The sequence below is a fragment of the Elephas maximus genome, chromosome 3 (genome assembly GCF_024166365.1).
Source record: "Elephas maximus indicus isolate mEleMax1 chromosome 3, mEleMax1 primary haplotype, whole genome shotgun sequence".
NCBI lineage: Eukaryota > Metazoa > Chordata > Mammalia > Proboscidea > Elephantidae > Elephas > Elephas maximus.
The window spans coordinates 82,147,953-82,163,505 of NC_064821.1; positions in this window are offsets into that span (position 1 = coordinate 82,147,953).

The following is a 15,553-nucleotide window of genomic DNA, read 5'->3' on the forward strand; positions in this document are numbered from 1 at the left end:
TTCAGCAGTGGCTGTAGCCAAGTTGGCCTTGGTGAGTGGAAGTCCCTGTTGCTGAGCCCATGTATAACCTCCATCACTACCACCATTGCCAGTTCATGAGCTCACTGGGCAATAACAGGAGCCGCTGGGGAAAGAGGATGACTGGTTTCCAAAGAATGCATCATCCTATCCACTTGATTGGGGTGAGTATTCACATGAAACACAAATATCTTCACTTCTTTGGCCCATTCAGAAAGATCTATCCGCATACCTCTTCCCCATACCACCTTGTCACCAATTTTCCAATTATGTTCCTCCTATATTATAACAGGGCTGGAGAGTTGATATATTCCTGAGGTAGGACAGTGAAAGTGTATCTCTGGTCATGCAGCCAAACCATTGGCCACAGCCTATGAATCAGTATACAATTGCACATCTGGCCATTTCTCCTTCCAAGTAATGTGAACAACCAAGTGCACTGCTCAAAGCTCTGTGCACTGGGAGGATTTTCCTTTATCACTGTCTTTCAGGGAAGTCCCAGAAAGGGGCTGCAGTGCTGCCGCTGTCCATTTTCGAGTGGTGCCCACATATTGAGCAGAACTATCTGTAAAGCAGGCTCAAGTCTTCTCTCCCTCAGTCAAGTGATCATAAGGAAATTCTCATGAGGTCATAGGTGAAGACTGGGAGAGGGCAGGTAATGTGACAGGAGTGGGGACCATGGGCATTTGGGTCACTTCCTCATGCAATTTATTCGTGCCTTCAGTTCTTGTTAGAGCCCAATCTCATATATACTACTTCCATTTAATGATGAAGTGCTGCTGTGCACATCTGTCTTTATGACTTTTTGGGTCAGACAACACCCAGTTCATGATGGCCAGCTCAGGTTGCATGGTGATTAGGTGGCCTGTGGTTAAGTGTTCACTCTGTAGTAAGGCCCAGTAATAAGCCAAAACCCATTTCTCAAAAGGAGAGTAGTTATCTGCGGAAGATGGCAGGGCTTTGCTCCAAAATCTGCATTGTGACGCACCAATAGAGGCCTGCCAAAGATTCTGAATGGCATCTCTAGCTGTCAATGACACTTCAAGCACCATTGGATCAGCTGGACCATATGGCCCAAGTGGCAGAACAGCTTGCACAGCAGCCTGAACCTGTTGCAGAGCCTTCTCTTCTTTTGGGCCCACTCAAAACTAGCAGCTTTTCAAGTCATTTGATAGACAGGCTGAAGTAGCACACCCAAATGAGAGATATGTTGCCTCCAAAATCCAAATAGACCCACCAGGTATTGTGGCTCCTTTTTAGTTGTAGAAGGGGCCAGATAAAGCAACCTATCCTTCACTTTAGAAGGAATATCTCAACATGCCCCACACCACTGTACTAGAAATTCACTGAGGTAAAAGGTGCCTAAATTTTTGTTGGATCAATCTCCCACACTCTAGCAAGCAAATGTTTTACCAGTAAATCCGAAGTCATTGGCCCTTTTTCCTCACTGGGTCCAATCAGCATAATGTCGTCAATGTAATGGACCAGTGTGACATCTTTTGGAAGAGAAAGCCAATCAAGTTCCCTGCAGACTAAGTTATGACATAGGGCTGGGGAGTTGATATACCTCTGAGGTAGGACAGTGAAAGTGTATTGCTGGCCTGCCAGCTGAAGAAAAATTGCTTCTGATGTTCCTTCAAAACCAAAATTGAGAAAACGCATTGTCCAAATCAATAGCTGCATACCAGGTACCAGGAGATGTATTAATTTACTCAAGCAATGAAACCACATCTGAACAGCAGCTGCAATTGAAGCCACCATCTGGTTAAGTTTATGATAATCCACTGTCATTATTCAAGATTCATCTGTTTTTCCCACAAGCCAAAGAGGCGTGTTGAATTGGGATGTGGTGGCAATAACCACCCCTGCATCCTTTAAGTCCTTGATGGTGGCAGTAATGTGTGCAAGCCCTCCAGAAAAGAGGTACTGCTTTTGGTTTACTATTTTCCTAGGTAGGTGCATTTCTAAAGGCTTCCACTTGGCTTTTCCTACCATAACAGCCCTTACTCCCTTTGTCAGTGATCCAATGCAGGGGTTCTGCCAGTTGCTGAGTATATCTCTTCCTATTATGCATTCTGAAGCTGGGGAAATCACTACAGGATGGGTTCAGGAACCCACTGGACCCACTATGAGATGGACATGAGCTAAGAATTCATTAATAACCTGACCTTCATATGCCCCCACTCTGACTGGTGGGCCACAATGACGTTTTGGGTCTCCTGGAATTAATGTCATTTCAGAGCTATTATCCAGTAATCCCCAAAATGTCTAATTATTTCCTTTTCCCCAGTGAACAGTCACTCTCGTAAATGGCCATAGATCTCTTTGAGGAACACTGGGAGAAAGGTTAATAGCATTAATTTTTGTCAGTGTAGTGGTGTGCTTCCTTAAAGGCACCTGGCCTCCTCTTCATTTAAGGGGTTAGGGTCTGTAAACTCCTTCAAGTCTGCGAATTGATCGAGGGGGAATGAGTCCCTATTCCGATAATTGGAGTTAGATTGCCATTCACTTGAAACCTAGAATTCTTCTACTTGTCCTGATCAAGTAAATATTTAGTAGTTTTCCCATCTATTTCACCCCTAGGGACACCATGACTAACTAGGCAACACTGTAAGTCCACACCAGTCAGACTATTCTGATTAATGCATTGACTCCACTGTCCATTACAGTAACCACACCCACCTTGTCTTTGTTGACTGAGTGCCACCACTTGGCCCCTACCACCTGGAGTCCAATCAGCCCCATTGTAGTTAGGTGTCTTAATTCAGTTAGGGCAGTTCCCAATGTCAAACCTGATATACATAAAATAGCAAGCGCAGCAGTCTTCAAGGATGCTGGGGCTCCCTTCACAAATTTGTTCCTCACTGTTGTGGTAAAAGGGTGTGTTCTCTGAGCACTCCATGTGTGGGTCTGTGAGTCTAGCCTGATAAATCCACTCTAAAATGCTAATTTTCCTAAGTCTTTGTATACCTCCTCCTACAGTATACCAAGGCTGGACTGGTACTTCAACTTGATTTAGTGTAGGCCACTATGTAATCAATGCTCCAGTGAACCAACCAAATAAACTATTAGAGCCTTTCCTAACCTCTTGAGCTAAAACATTGAATGAAGAATCTGTGGTTAGTGGGCCCGTATCAATAATCTCAGGCTGATCTAACTTTATGTTCCTTACATCCTTCCCGCACCCTTAATGGCCATTCCCATCCATATTCCCCAGGTTTCTGTTTGTGCATATTAGAAAAGTCAAGCAGTTCTTTTGGAGTGTAGCATACATCCTCCTGGGTCACATTTGTTCTCCACTTTTTGGGGCTCGCTGGGATTTAAGTCTAGTTATAGGTCTAAAATCAAAATTGGGTGGTAGGGTAGGTCCTGGGAACATTCAGCAATGTCTTGTAAAGCATCTTCCTCAGGCAATGCCCCAGGCAATGTCTCACACAAAGACTCTTCAGGCACAGCTGGGTTAATTTCATCAGGTGGGGGTGGAAGGGATAATGGTTTTACTGAGGAGAGTGGCTTAGTAGAAAAAGATGGAGTGATCTCTTCAGATGGGAGTAAAAGTGCTGGTTCATTTGCCAGAATGATTCAATGGAATTTATGGGCCCAGTGACCCCAGCTTCCCAATTATCTGCCCATATGTCCACATCCCAAGTTTCAGGATCCCATTTCTTCCCAGTCAATGCCCTCACTTTAACTTCAGACTCCATTTGAAGTTGGGAATTTAATTAGCATTGTAATTCAGCCACTCTTAGGAAAAAATTCTGGGTTTGGTTTTTGGCAATATCTGCTCTGTTACTACAAGAAATAAGGCTTTCTTTCAGGGCACAAAAGGAAACTTTGAGGTATTTTATATGGTGCTTGAGCTATGACTCTGAAGTTGTGAGCTCATCTCACTACTTTGTCTAGTGAAAGTAGGACCAACCAACCAGCTTCCTTATACTTCTCATTATGACAAAATTGTAGAAAGGTATCAAACATGCCATTTCCCAGAGCCTTGCCTCTCACCAATACCTGATCTACTGGTGGTGATATTTTCATATTTCTATTGTCACCTCAGGCCATGGATAAGCAGCATGCTCTTTACTACTTGAGGCAGAGTCATCAGCACTTTAAGACTTGTCAGACTTGAGAACCAATTTGGAAAACTCATCCTTACAATTTTATTTCTCTAGAACCACTCCTGGTACCAAATGTCATAGGCTGGGTTCCCTAGAGAAGGAAAACTAGTGATGTGTGTATACATACACACACACACACACACACAGATTTATCTCAAGGAAATGGCTCACATGGTTGTAGAGGCTGGAAATTGCCAGTTCCGTGAGTCAGGCATCAGGCTGGAGGCTTCTCCTGATTTACATAGCTACAGAGGCTGATGAACCCAAGATTATCAGGTAAGACAGCAAGCTGCTGGCTCACAGTTTACACAGGCTGACGAATCCCAAGACTGACAGACGAGACAATGGACCTCTGGCTCAAGTCCCAAGAACCAGTGGTCAAATGATGACAAGCCAGATGCAGGACCCAGAGCAAGAAAGTAAGCTTTGCCAGAACGTTCATATATATACTGGAAGCAGGCCACACTCCCAAGGAAACTCACCTTACAACTGATTGGCTGATTACATCAGATACATCATGGAGGATGTGGTCCATGGGCATGCCTTATGTAAGTTACTTGTGCCTTCAGGGCCTGTTGAAGCCCAATCTCATATTTACCACTTCCATATGATGATTAAGTGCTACTGTGCACATCCAACTTTATGGCTTTGTTGGTTAGACAATACCCAGTTCATGATGGCCATCTCAGGTCACATGGTAACTCGGTGGCCCTTGGCCAGGAGCTCAGTTGCTACAGAACCAGTAGCAAACCAAAATGCTGTTTCTCAAAAGGACAGTGGTTATCTGCAAAGGAAGACAGGGGCTTATTCAAAAATTCTAAGGGTCTGCACTATTATTCATCAAAAGGGGCTAGCCAAAGGCTCCAAACAGCATCTCTCTATGCCACTGACACTTCCAAGCACCACTGGATCTGGTGGATCATATGGCCCAAGTGGCAAAGCATCATGCATGAGAGCCTGGACCTGTTGCAGAGCCTTCTTTAGTTCTGAGTCCCACTCAAAATTAGCAGCTTTTCAGGTCACTCTGTAAATGGACCAGAGTGGCACATCCAAATGAGGAATACATTGCCTTTAAAAGCCAAAGAGGCCTCTAGGTGTTGTGCTTCCTTTTTAGTTGTAGGAGGGGTCAGATGCAATAACTTATCCTTCACCTTGGAAGGGATGTCTTTACATGCCCCATACCATTGCACCCCTGGAAATTTCACTGAGATGGAAGTCCTTTGAATTTTTGTGGGATTTATTTCTCATCCTCTGGCACAGAAATGGAAACCCTGGTGGCATACTGGTTAAGAGCTATGGCTGCTAACCAAAAAGGTCAGCAGTACAAATCCACCAGGTGCTCCTTGGAAACTCTATGGGGCAGTTCTACTCTGTCCTATAGGGTCACTATGAGTTGGAATCAACTTGACAGCAATGGGTATGGTTTGGTTTTGGGCACACAAATGTTTTACCAAAAGGCTAGAGTAGTTGCTATTTCTTGCTCACCAGGTCCAATCAGCAAGATGTTATCAATGTCAGGGACCAGTGTAATGTCTTGTGAAGGAAAAAAGTGACCAAGGACTCTGCAGGCTACATTATGACATGGGGTTGGAGAGTTGATACACCTCTGAGGTAGGACAGCAAAGGTGTACTGCTGACCTTGCTAGATAAAAGCAAACTCTTCTAGTAGTCTTTACTAACAAAAAACCAAACCCACTGCCATCAAGTCAATTCCGATTCATAGCCACCCTATAGGACAGAGAACTTCCCATAGGGTTTCCAAGGCTATGAATCTTTACAGAAGCAGGCTACCACATCTTTCTCCCATAGAGAGGCTGGTCGGTTCAAACCACTGACCTTTTGGTTAGCAGCTGAGCACTTTAACCACTGCACCACCAGCACTTACCAGATCTACAGTTGTGTACCAGGCAGCAGGAGATGTATTAATTTGCTCAAGCAATGAAACCAAATATGGAACTGGACCACCTGGTTAAGTTTAAAATAATCCACTTCCATTATCAAAGATCTACCAGTTTTCTGTACACGCCTAACAGGCAGGTTGAATGTAGATGTGGTAGGAATCACCACCACTGCACCCTTCAAGTTCTTGATGGTGGCACTAATCTCTACGACCCCTCCAAAAATGTGATATTGCTTTTTCGTTTACTATTTTCTTGGTAAAGGAAGTTCTAGTGGCTTCCACTTGGCATTTCTTAGTACCAACTGCCTTCACTCCACAGGTCAGGGAACCAGTTTCGGGATCTGCCAGTTGCTGAGTATTTCTATCCCAATTATGTATTCTGACACTGGGGAAATCACTATAGGATGAGTTCAGGGACCCACTGGACCCACTTTGAGATGAATTAGAGCTAGAACTCCATTGATAACCTAGCCTCCTATCATGGTTAATGTCATGTGTCAACTTGGCCAGGCTATGATTCTCAGTGGTCTGGCAGACACTATATAATCATCTTCCATTTTGTGATTTAATGTGAGCAGCCAAACAGTTGAAAGGGCAATTTCCTTAGGGGCATGGTCTTCCTCCAGTATATAAATGGATGGCCTGGCAAAGCTTATTCTTTTCCTTGATCCTGCGCTCTTCTCATTGCCTGTCCTCCAGTTCTTGGGACATAAGCCTGCAGAAGTCTCTGGCCTGCTGCCTGACTGCGGATTTTGGATTCACCAACCCCAGCAACCTCGTGAGCCAGCACAGGTCTTCAGCCTGTTGCTTGACCATGGATTTGGGACTTGCCAGCCCCCACAATTGCATGAGCCATTTCGTTGAAGTAAATTTCTCTTTCTATATATATCTTCACTTCATATATTATATAGGATAATATTCACACACCTACAAGGAAGACCAGTTAATATGGCTATTATTCAAATTTACACACCAACCACTAAGGTCACAGATGAAGAAATGGAAGATTTTTACTAACTTCTGCAGTCTAAAATTGATCAAACATCCAATCAAGATGCATTGATAATTACTGGAAATTGGAATGTGAAAGCTGGAAACAAAGAAGTTGTTTTCAAACAGTAGCAGAAACATGGCCTTGATGACAGAAACGTCAGAGATCATATGATAGAATTTTGCAAGACCAACGACTTCTTCATTGCAAATACCTTTTTTTCAACAACATAAACAGCAACTATACATGTGGACTTCATTGGCTAGAATACACAGGAATCAAATCAACTACATCTGTGGAAAGAGATGATGGCAAAGCTCAGTATTATCAGTCAGAACAAGGCAAGGAGCTGACTGTGGAACAGATTATCAATTGCTCATATGCAAGTTCAAGTTCAAGTTGAAAACTGGAACAAGGCCATGACAGCCAAAGTACGACCTTAAGTATATCCCACCTGAATTTAAAGACCATCTCAAGAACAGATTTGACGCATTGAACACTAATGACCAAAGACCAGACAAGTTGTGGAATAACATCAAGGACATCACACATGAAGAAAGCAAGAGGTCATTAAAAAAGACAGGAAAGAAAGAAAAGACCAAAACGGGTATCAAAAGAGACTCTTAAAGTGACTCTTAAACACAGAGTAGCTAAAACAAAAAGATGAAATGTTGAAGTAAAAGAGCTGAACAGAAGACTTCAAAGGGCAGATTGAGAAAACAAAGTAAAGTATTATAATGAGATGTGTAAGGACTTGGAATTAGAACATCAAAAGGGAAGAACATGCTCAGCATTTCTCAAGCTGAAAGAAGTGAAGAAAAAATTCAAGCCTCAGGTTGCAATATTGAAGGATCCTACAGGAAAATACTAAATGATGCAAGAAGCAACAAAAAGAAGATGGAAGAAATATACAGAGTCACTGTACCAAAATGAATTGATCAACATTCAATCATTTCAGGGGTAGCATATGATCAAGAACTGATGGTACTGAAGGAAGAGGTCCAAGATGCACTGAAAGGATTGGCAAAAAACAAGGCTCCAGGAATTGAGATGTTTCAACAAATAGATACAGTGCCGGAAGTGCTCACTGGTCCATGCCAAGAAATTTGGAAGATAGCTACCTGGCCAACTGACTGGAAGAGATTCATATTTGTGCCCATTCCAAAGAAACGTGATCCAACAGGATGCAGAAATTATCAAACAATATCATTAATATCACCCACAAGTAAAACTTTGCTGAAAATCATACAAAAGTGGTTGCAGCACTACATCCATAGGGAACTGCCAGAAATTCAAGCCAGATTTAGAACAGGACATGGAACAAGGGTTATCATCGCTGATGTCAGGTGGATCATGGCTGAAAACAGAGAATATCAGAAAGGTGTTTACCTGTGTTTTATTGACTATGCAAAGGCATTCGACTATGTGGATCATAACAAATTGTGGATATCGTTTCGAAGAATGGGAATTTCAGAACACTTTACTGTGCTCATAAGAAACCTGTACTTAGACCAAGAGGCAGTTGTTTGAACAGAACAAGGGGATACTGTGTGGTTTAAAGTCAGGAAAGGTGTGTGTCAGTGTTGAATCCTTTCACCATACTTATTCAATCTGTATACTGAGCAAATAATCCGAGAATCTGGACTATATGAAGAAGACCACAGCATCAGCATTGGAGGAAGACTCATGAACAACCTGTGTTATGCAGATGATACAACCTTGCTTGCTGAAAGTGAAGAGGACTTGAAGCACTTACTGATGAAGAGCAAAGACCACAGCCTTCAGTATGGATTACACCTCAACATAAAGAAAACAAAAATCCTCACAACTGGACCAATAAATATCATGATAAATGGAGAAGAGATTGAGGTTGTCAAGGATTTCATTTTACTTGGATCCACAATAAATGCCTGTCTTGGTTAGCTAGTGCTGCTATAACAGAAATACCACAAGTGGATGGTTTTAACAAAGAAGTTTATTCTCTCACAGTCCAGTAGGCCAGAAGTCCAAATTCAGGGTGCCAGCTCTAGGGGAAAGCTTTCTCCGTCCTTTGTTCTGGGAGCATCTCAGTGGAGGAACCTCAGGTCCAAAGGATGCACTCTGCTCCTGGCACTGCTTTCTTGGTGGTGTGAGGTCTCCCTGTGTCATGGATTGAATTGTGTCCCTCCAAAATATGTGTCAACTTGGTTAAGCTATGATTCCCAGTATTGTGTGGTTGTCCTCCATTTTGTGATTATAATTTTATGTGAAAGAGGATTAGGGTGGGATTGTAACACTCTTACTAAGTCACATCCCTGATCCAATGCAAAGGGAGTTTCCCTGGAGTGTGGCCTGCACCACCTTTTATCTTACAAGAGATGAAAGGAAAGGGAAGCAAGCAGAGAGTCGGGATCTCACACCACCAAGAAAGCAGTGCCAGGAGCAGAGCATGTCCTTTAGACCTGAGTTCCTGTGCACAGAAGCTCCCAGACCAAGGGATGACTGATGACAAGGACCTTCCTCCAGAGCCAACAGAGAAAGAAAGCCTTCCCTCGGAGCCAACGCCCTGAATTCAGACTACTGGCCTACTAGACTGTGAGGGAATAAACTTTTTGTTAAAGCCATCCACCTGTGGTATTTCTGTTACAGCAGCACTAGATGAGTAAGACACCCTGTCTTTCTGCTTGCTTCTTTCTTTTATATCTCAAAATAGATTGGCTTAAGACACTAACTAATCTTGTAGATCTCATCAACATAACTGCCACTAATCCAATCTCATTACATCATAGTGATAGAATTTACAACACATAAGGAAATCACATCAGATGACAAAACGGTAGGCAATCATACAATACTGGGAATCATGACCTGGCCAAGTTGACAGATATTTTGGGGGGACACAATTCAATCCATGACAATGTCTATAGAAGCTGCAGTCAAAAAACCAAATGATGTGTTGCATTGGGCAAATCTGCTGATAAAGATCTTTTTAGAGCGATGTCACCTTAGGGACTAAGGTGTGCCTGACCCAAGCCAAGGTGTTTTCAATTGCCTCATATGCATGTGAAAGCTGGACAATGAATAAGGAAGACTGAAGAAGAACTGATGCATTTGAATTAGGGTGTTGGCAAAGAATATTGAATATATCATGGACTGCCAGAAGAACGAAAAATCTGCCTCGGAAGAAGTACAGCCAGGATGCTCCTTAGAAGAGAGAATGGCGAGACTTTGTCTTTCATACTTTGGACATATTACCAGGAGGGACCAGTCCCTGGAGAAGGACATCATGCTTGGTAAAGAGTCAGTAAAAAAGAACAAGACCTTCAACGATATGGATTGACACAGCAGCTGCAACAACAGGCTCAAGCATAACAACTATTGTGAGGATGGCATAGGACCAGGTATGTTTCATTCTACTGTATACAGGGTCACTATGAGTCGGAACCAACTCGACAGCACCTAACAACAAACAACAACATACGCTTCACTGGTTTTGCTCTGCTACAAAACCCAGGCTAAGACCCCTACATATACCCCTACTCTTACTGGTGAACCATAGTATTGTTTTGGGTCTCCTAGAATTTGTATGAGTTCAGAGCCAGTTTCTTATAACCCCTGAAACGTCTGATTATTTCCTTTTCCCCAAAGTACAGTCACCCTATTAAAAGGCCATAAAGGGTCCTTCAGGGAAGCCTAGGAGAAAAATTAGTAATATACATTTATACATTTTTCGCACAATGGTGGGATCCTTACTCAAGGGGAACTGGCATCTCCTTCATTCAAGGGGTTATGGGTCTATAAAGTGGCTCAAGTATGTTGTTGTTGTTGATGGATGCTGTCAAGTCGGTTCCAACTTATAGCAACCCCATGTGACAGAGTAGAACTGCCCTTCAGGATTTTCTTGGCTGTAATCTTTACCGAGCACATTGTCAGGTCTTTCTCCTGTAGAGCTGCTGGGTAGGTTCAAACTGCCAACCTTTCAATTAGCAGTCCAGCACTTAACTGTTTGCGCCACCAGGGCTTTGGCTCAAGTCTAGGGATTGATTTAGGAGTAGTAACTCTGTTATGGTGATTCAAGGTAGACTTCTGCTCACTTGACTTAAAACTCTTCCACTTATGCAAATCAAGTAGGAATTTATAGATTTCCCATTTATTTAATTCCTAGTGACACCATAAGCAGTTACCCAGTGCAATTAGACTATTCTGATTACTGCTTTGATTGTGTCATTCATTATGGTAATCATGCTTACTTTGTCTTCGGCAATTAAGTGCTGTCACTTGGTCCCTGCCACCCCATGATCCAATCCCCACCATTGCATTTGTTGTTGTTGTTAGCTGCTGTCGAGCTGGCCCAATTCATGGTGACCCCATGCACAACGGGGTCTGATTTTTTGGAAGCAGATAGCCAGGCCTTTCTTCCTAGTCTTTCTTAGTCTGGAAATTCCCCCTGCAACCTGTTCAGCATGATAGAAACACACAAACTTCCACTGATAAATAAGTGGCGGTTCTGCTTGTGGTGCATTGACTGGGAATTGAACCCAGGTCTCCCACATGGAAGGTAAGAAGTCAATTCAATGGCAGTGGCTCCCACTGTAATATCTGAGTTACAGAAAAGAGTGATCACAACTCTCTTCAAGGATGCTGGGGCTCCTCTCAAAAATTTATTCCTCACAGTCATGGTGAAAGGTATGTCCTCTGGTAGCGTGAACGATTCAGACATGACAAATTTATTCTAACATTCCAGACTCCCTAAGCCTTCTTCTACTGCATACCTAGGCAGTTCTGGCATTTCAACTTTATTTAGTGTAGGCCACCTTTTTTTTTTTTTTATGAATACTATTTTATTGTTTTCTTTTTTTTTAATAATTTTTATTGAGCTTTAAGTGAAGGTTTACAAATCAAGTCAGTCTGTCACATATAAGCTTATATACACCTTACTCCATACTCCCACTTACTCTCCCCCTAATGAGTCAGCCCTTCCAGTCTCTCCTTTCGTGACAATTTTGCCAGTTTCTAACCCTCTCTACCCTCCTATCTCCCCTCCAGACAGGAGATGCCAACACAGTCTCAAGTGTCCATCTGATACAAGTAGCTCACTCTTCATCAGCATCTCTCTCCAACCCATTGTCCAATCCCTTCCATGTCTGATGAGTTGTCTTCGGGAATGGTTCCTGTCCTGAGCCAACAGAAGGTTTGGGGGCCATGACCGCCGGGATTCCTCTAGTCTCAGTCAGACCATTAAGTCTGGTCTTTTTATGAGAATTTGGGGTCTGCATCCCACTGATCTCCTGCTCCCTCAGGGGTTCTCTGTTGTGCTCCCTGTCAGGGCAGTCATTGGTTGTGGCCGGGCACCATCTAGTTCTTCTGGTCTCAGGATGATGTAAGTCTCTGGTTCATGTGGCCCTTTCTGTCTCCTGGGCTTGTAGTTATCGTGTGACCTTGGTATTCTTCATTCTCGTTTGATCCTGGTGGGTTGAGATCAATTGATGCATCTTAGATGGCTGCTTGTTAGCATTTAAGACCCCAGACGCCACATTTCAAAGTGGGATGTGGAATGTTTTCATAATAGAATTATTTTGCCAATTGACTTAGAAGTCCCCTTAAGTGTAGGCCACCTTTTGATCCATGTTTTGGTCAACCAAACAAACAAACATTAAGGTCCCTTTCTAACTCCTCAAGCTGAAACACTGAATGCAGAATCTCTGCTTAGTGGACCCATATCAATAAATATGTTCCTTCTACCATTATCCTATACCCTTAATATATATTACCACACATATTCCCTGGATTTCTGTCTGTATAAATTAGAAAAATCACGTAGTTCTTTTGGAGTGTAGCACCTTCTCGTGGGACACACTTTGTACCTCATCTTTCAGGACCTGCTGGAAATTACGTCTAGTTCTAGGTCTAGAAGCAAAGATCAGTGGTGGGGGTGGATCCTGAGGACGATCAGCAGTGTGTCGCAAGGCAACTGCCTCACAGGAGGCCATTACAGGTTGTTCAGGCAAAGCTGGGTTAATCTTTTCAAACAGAGGTAGAAGGGCAGTTTCTCTGGCAAAAAGACTCAGAATTTAGGGGCTCAATGTCATTAATATCTGTCCATATATCCCTATTCCAATTTTCAGGATCCCATTTCTTCCCAGTCAATGTCCTGACTTTAACAGACACCTTGTGAGGTTGGGAATTCAATTTGCATCGTAATTCTGCCACTCATAGGATGAGACTGTGGGTTTGGTTTTCGGCAATCACAGCTCTGAGGCTACAGGACATAAGGTTTTCTTTCAGGACACACACAGCAAATTTCAGGTCATTTATGTGGCACATGAGGTGGAAATTAGAATCCCTGAGCTCATCCTTTTCTTTTCCCATTTTGACTAGCAAAATTAGGAGCAACCAGCCAATATCATTATACTTGTCGGTTTGACAAAAATGTTTTAAGTTATCGAATCTATGATCACCCAGAACTTTGTCTTGTAAGTATTTGATTTGGAGTGTTCAGTGCTGATATTTTGCATAACTCTATTGCCACATCACACCAGGGACTATCATTGACCTCTTTACTACCAGAAATAGAGTCATTACCCTCCCTACCTGCCAAAGAAAACAAAAGACAACCTGTTGCCGTCAAATCGATTCTGACTCATAGCAGCCCTATAAGACAGAGTAGAACTGCCCCATACAGTTTCCAAGGAGTGGCTGGTGGATTTGAACTGCTGACCTTTTGGTTAGCAGCCAAACACTTAACCACTGTAACACCAGGGCTCCAAGAGAATCATTAGTGCCTTTAACTCTAAGCAGATTTTTTAAAAATTCCAGAAACCCAAAAACCAATTCAGAAAACTGATCTTTAAGATTCTGTTCCTCTAGAATCATTCTTAGTACCAACATGTCTTAGGATCCTCTAGAGAAACAAAACCAGCAAGATAGATAATAGATACACAGATATGCATTCACTTATCTGAGGAACTGACTCATGAGATTGTGGGGGCTGGCAAGTCCAAAATCTGTTGGTCAGGTTTTGGACTGGATATTCCAGCAATCTTGTTCCCAAAATCTGTATGTAGCTCAGGTGGTGGTGGTGGGGTTTGGGGGAATGTGAGGAATTCTGGCAAAATGTCTATTTATAGTCTGGAAGCAGAATACTCCCTGGGAAATCTCTCTTTTTCTTAAGAACTTCAACTGATTGGTTGAGGCCCACCCACATTACAGAGGGTAACCTTCTTTACTTAAGGCCAACTGACATCATCATATGTAAGTGTTGTTGTTAGGTGCCCTTGAGTAGGTTCCAACTCATAGTGACCCTATGCAAAACAGAACGAAACACTGCCCGGTCCTGCATCATCTTCACAATTGTTGCTATGCTTGATCCCACTGTCTCTTCCCCAGTCGTATTCTGAGTGCCTTCCAACCTGAGCGGCTCATCTTTTGGCACTATATCAGACAATGTTCTGCTGCTATTCATAAGGTTTTCACTGGTTAATGCTTTTCAGAAGTAGACCTCTGCATCCTTCTTCCTAGTCTGTCTTAGTCTGGAAGCTTAGCTGAAACCTTTCTGCCATGGGTGACCCTGCTGGTATTTGAATACCGGTGGCATAGCTTCCAGCATCACAGCAACACACAAGCCCCCACAGTACAACAAACTGACTTAATGCAACATCTAGGCTAGTGTTTGACAAAACAACTGGGCACCATAACCTAGCCAAGTTGACAAGAAATTAATCATCACGAACAGCTTCCAAGTTGGATTACCTTCCTGGATTCTGACTGTCCAGCATTTGTTCTGGTAATTCCCCACTATCTTCTCATCTCTTAGATGCCTTTATAAACATTAAAAATATGTATTTCAGATTTTTACTTTTTTTAATTTTGTTGTTTTCTGAGGTGAACTGATATAACTACCCTAGCCTACCATTACCAGAAAGGAGCCCTGGTGGTACAGTGCTTAAATGCTGGGCTGCTAACCAAAAGGTCAGCAGTTCGAACCCACCAGATGCTCTGCAGTGAAAAGACGTGGTGATCTGCTCCCCGTAAGGATTACAGCCTTGGAAACCCTATGGGGCAGCTCTATACTCTGTCCTATAGGGTGTTAGGAGACAAAACCGACTCCGCAGCGAGTTTCCCATTACCAGAAAGATAAACTTTAGTCATTCTCTGTCCCCCTTCCCCATTTCATTTTTTTCATAGCCCTTACCATTCACTGGAGTAAACCAAAACCAAACCCAGTGCCGTCGAGTCACAGCGACCCTATAGGACAGAGTAGAACTGCCCCGTAGAGTTTCCAAGGAGCGCCTGGCGGATTTGAACTGGTGACCCTTTGGTTAGCAGCCGTAGCACTTAACCACTACACCACCAGGATTTCCATTAACTGGAGTATTATCTATTTATTTTCCTATTTATTATTATCTATTTAATTTCACCAGAATTAAGTTCCAAGAAAGCAGGGACTGTGTTTTGTTTGCCGCTGTCTCCTCAGAGCCTGTAAGAACGCGTGGCAGATGGCTGCCACTCAGTGAGCAGCTGTTGAAGGGATGGATGGATGGAAGGCAGAAA